The sequence below is a fragment of the Dipodomys spectabilis genome, unplaced genomic scaffold (genome assembly GCF_019054845.1).
Source record: "Dipodomys spectabilis isolate Male_0828 unplaced genomic scaffold, ASM1905484v1 ptg000448l, whole genome shotgun sequence".
NCBI classification, from domain to species: domain Eukaryota; kingdom Metazoa; phylum Chordata; class Mammalia; order Rodentia; family Heteromyidae; genus Dipodomys; species Dipodomys spectabilis.
The window spans coordinates 679,754-684,358 of NW_024871125.1; the positions used below are offsets into that span (position 1 = coordinate 679,754).

The 4,605-nt window shown below is 45.9% G+C and overlaps 1 pseudogene; it reads left to right on the top strand.

The window, feature by feature from the left end:
• The first annotated feature begins 312 nt into the window (after positions 1 to 312).
• On the top strand, positions 313 to 2,130 carry LOC122097984 (annotated as a pseudogene).
• The last annotated feature ends 2,475 nt before the right edge of the window (positions 2,131 to 4,605 follow it).

Here is a 4,605-nt window from a genome sequence, read left to right on the forward strand (position 1 = left end):
CAGCAAAGGCAGCCTGGAAGGTGGCCACCCAATGGTGGTGGTGCCCTATGATGACAGGCCACAGTCTCCTTGCCACCATTGGCCAGCACCTGGAAGCCCACTGGGGTACAGTACCCCAGCTCAGCAAGAGCCACTGGCCCAGCACACAAGAATTCTCCTTGGGGGATGGGGGACGGTGGCAGCGGCTGGTGATGAGCGGCGGGAGCGCGTGAGGAGCAGGCGGACAAGGCTGGGGGGCCCAGGAGTGCGAGCCGCAGGGCGGAGGGTGGGGGCGCGAGCACAGCGGGCTGCGGCGAGGCGGCAGCAGAGAAGATGGTGGACAGCGACAGCAGCAGCGAGCGAGGCGGCAGTGGCGGCGGCGACAGCTGGCAGGGAGGCTTCCAGCCCGCACCCCGTGGTGGCGGCGAGCAGGGGATGCAGGAGGTGCCCTCGAAGCGGCTGGACATCCAGAACAAGTGCTTCTACCTGGACGTGAAGCAGAACGCCAAGGGCCGCTTCCTGAAGATCGTCGAGGTGGGTGCGGGCGGCTCCAAGAGCCGCCTCACGCTGTCCATTTTGGTGGCGGCCAAGTTCCGCGACTGGCTGGGCGACTTCACCGAGCACTACGGACAGCTGGGCCCCAGCAGTCCCAAGCAGCTGGCAGTGGGCACAGCGGAGGGCGGCGGGCCCGGCGCTCCTCAGTTCAACCAATTTGGAAAGCAGTATGGAGGTTCAAAAGACTTCGCATAGAACTCCCCTATGACCCAGCAATCCCACTTTTGGGCATTTACCCAAATGTTTATAAGCAAGACCACACTAAAGCTACCAGCACAACTATGTTTATTGCAGCATTATTTACCATAGCTAAGATATGGAACCAACCCAGATGCCCCTCAGTAGATGAATGGATCAAGAAAATGTGGTATATATACACAATGGAATTCTATGCCTCCATCAGAAAGAATGACATTTCCCCATTTGTTAGGAAATGGAAAGGCTTGGAAAAAATTATATTAAGTGAAGTAAGCCAGGCCCAAAGAAACATAGGTCCCATGGTTTCCCTTATTTGCAATATCTAGTATATCTATGAGTCAAGCGGAAAAGGTCAGATAATGTGTTGTTAGGAAAACGAACCCTTAAATATGTATTTTAATGTTTCTTTTTCTTTCATGCATGTGTTTCTAACGCATTTATAAGATTATTTCTTTGTTGCTTTGCTTTGTATGTCCTTCCCCCACAGTGTAACCCCCGCTTTCACTATATTTGATGTCAGTATAAGTTGTGGAGGAGATGGGGACAAACAAGTCGTTTAAGGATTCAAGTGGACCTGTTGCAACCATGAGAAGTACAAAATGTCATGTCAAAAACGAGCTTTACAATGTCGGTGTGGGGGGGGTGGGGGGGAAGGATTGGGTGGGGGGGAGGGGGGAGGTTGGGAAGGGAGGTGAAGGGTAAACAAAGGAGGAGGCTGCAATGCTTGGTAAGAAATGTATGCATTATCCTGCCCATGTAATTGTAACCCCTCTGTACAGTATGTTCTCAAATAAAATAAAATAAAATTTAAAAAAAAAGAGCGAGTTCCTGGTGCGCGAGAACTGCAAATACTACCTGGAGCTCAAGGAGAACCAGCGCGGCCGCTTCCTGCGCATCCGCCAGACCCTCAACCTCGGCGGCGGCGGCTTTGGCGCAGGCCCCGGGCCTGGCGGCCTCCAGAGAGGCCAGACCATCGTGCTGCCTGCGCAAGGTCTCATCGAATTCTGACATGCTCACCAAGCTCATCGACTACTAGGGAGGCGAGGAAGACGAGCTGGCCGGAGGCCCAAGAGGTGGTGCTGGCAGCCCCAGGGGGGGGGGGGCGGGCTGTGCAGGGAACTCCTGGAGGGCACCTCTATTACTGTGGACTCCAAACGTTTCTTCTTCGATGTGGGCTGCAACAAGTACGGAGTTTTTCTACGTGTGAGTGAGGTGAAGCCGTCCTACCGCAATGCCATCACCGTGCCCTTCAAGGCCTGGGGCAAGTTTGGTGGCGTCTTCTGCCAGTATGCGGATGAGATGAAAGAAATCCAGGAGCAGCAGAGGGATAAGCTTTATGAGGGTCGTGCTGGGGGGGAGGGTGAGGAGTCCTAAGGCGAGGAGGTGGATGAGGATTGAAATGGCAGCTCTCCCCCCTGGCCTCCCCCACCCTGTTACCCTCGCCCCCCATCCCCCATCCCCCTGGCTAGTTCCCATTCTTGCTCATTCCCCTGTGAGCTAGTGTAGAGGGAGCCCGGGAGGCCACCAAGGGAGAAAAAAAAACAACAAAATTTAAAAAAAATAATACAGTTAAGAGAAATAACCATAAGACAACAGTCTTGAACAGTGAGTAAAGCAGTAAAGTTCCAGAAATTGACAGCAACCTGCAAAGAGAGGACAACAGCATCTCCTCACCTGCAAGAGTCTCAGCTTCTATTTCCCACCCGAGGTTCCTAAGCTCATCCAGATAATCCTGAAGGGGATAGATTTCGAGTCTGGGCCCCTAAACACATCTGACTTACCCAGATCCATCTGTGTATAACAGTTGAATTTGTGTTGTACCTGGGTAAATCTAAAGTATCTCTCCAGGCCTAGCCGCCGTTGCAGTGTCTATCCTTCACCTTCATTGTAATCAGCCTTTTGGATCGAGATCTTCACAGAAATTCTTGAGACAGAGAGACCTTTGCAGTTACCCAGTCCTGAGAGTCCAGGTTTATGAAAAGGAATGCAACTTTACACAATCATGGACAAGGCAAAAAAGAATTCAAGAAGCCATCAGCGAATCAAAACAAATTGGATTTTTTTTTAATGGTTTTGCATGGAACCTGGCCCCATGCCTTTCCTTGCAGAATTGTTTTCCGGGATGCGAAAATTCAAAAGCCAATGCTTGAACTAGAGAATTCATTACTAAAATAGTTTAAAAGTTGGGCAAAAGGAATTTTTTTTCAAAAAATAAAAGCAGTTTTACATTGGGGGTTGCTGAGGTAGGCACAATAAGTCAGGCATAAAGCACAAGGCAAACTCGTTGAGTGGATGGGTTGCTGCTCACTAAAGTTCTTCCCTTGATCTCTAAAGGTGGAGGTCATTACCAAGAAGTGGCATTGGTGTGAATGAGAGCCAGATCCCATGGCTCTACTATATGAGCCAGTGAATTGTGGCTAATTTGGCTGTTACAGCCACTGGTTGGCTGCATTTTTAACTGTAAAACTTGATGATTTTCTGCAAAAGGAACAATATGGCTACAAGCCTGAGCTTTAATGGAATATGCATCCTTACAGAGAAGCTGGAAATAACTAAAACTGAAGTCTTAATTCACCTTCAGTTTAATCTGTGGATTTGTTCAAATACTAAAGATCCTCAGGTTCAGAATTCCAGCATCATTTATTCTTTAAAACAAATTTTTAAGAACTTGATCCATCTTATTAGTACCCCACAATCAAAGTTGGCAAATGATGGATGAATGATTCAAGCAGTGCACCCGGTGGAAGCTGAAATCCATCTGTGAATGGAACTGATGTGAACGTGAATATGTTGACTATATCCTGGAAGCATTTTTATACCATCTTGAAATTGCAACATACTGGCATTGGCCAGTTTATCCAGCTGTCTTTCAAGAATAAAAGTTGGGGTTTTCATGGATCACCTCTTCTATATTTTAAATGGATTTTCAGTAGAAATGATTTTTGTTAATCAAGTTAATCCCACCCCATCAAAAGGTATTTCTAGAAATGTCACAGGCCTAGGAAACTTTGAATTGAATGGGAGCTAATGTTCTTTCCAAAGTTTTCAGGTATTCTTTGTGTGACACCTTCTCAACCAGGAGGCAAGTAACCCCATCTCCACAATCTTAGTATTTTTTTTAACTGCATGCCTGTCCTTTATTTGAGCTGCCTTTTTAATGTATTGCATATCCTTTTTATTATCTTATTTTGGTATTCAATCTATACAATCTTTTTGTATTTATTGGGAAATAAGTAATATACAAAAAGGTCATTTTCATGTATTTGTGGCTGAGAGGGAGATACTTGTGTATATAAAATTAGGCTTTTTTTAAAAAAACTAGACTATGACTCAAAATAATGTTGATCTTAGGTTCAAAGAAATAGAAGAGCCACAAACATTGGTGCCCTTTTCAGACTATTTCTCTACTCACATCATTCATAGTAGAATTTTTAAACATTTTTTTAAAGCTTTTCTTTTCAATTTTTCTCCGTTGCCAAGAATGTTTCCTAAATTGTATGGGAGCAATAGTATTTTTGATGTTTTAATGACATCCGTATACTTGTACTGTATTTTGTACCACAAGGCAGCTGTTTTCAATAATGTCCTGCTGTATTTACCTATGTGTTTTGAGTGTTTTGTTTCTTTGCTGCGGAGAACAAATTCCTAGTTTTGGTAAAGGAGATGAGAAGCTAGCATTAGGCTTGCAAAAACTGTTTAAGTTTCAACTCTGAGGCAGCAATGCAAATTAAGGTTGCAGCTATTAGTTGATCGCTGTAACTTTTGCATTTTCAAATCATGTACAATTCCTGTATAGACCAACTTATTTTCTTGCTTCAGTGGTGATTCTGTTGCTCAGCTGCAGTGAGCCAGTTCAATTTTGCAAAGGTGCAG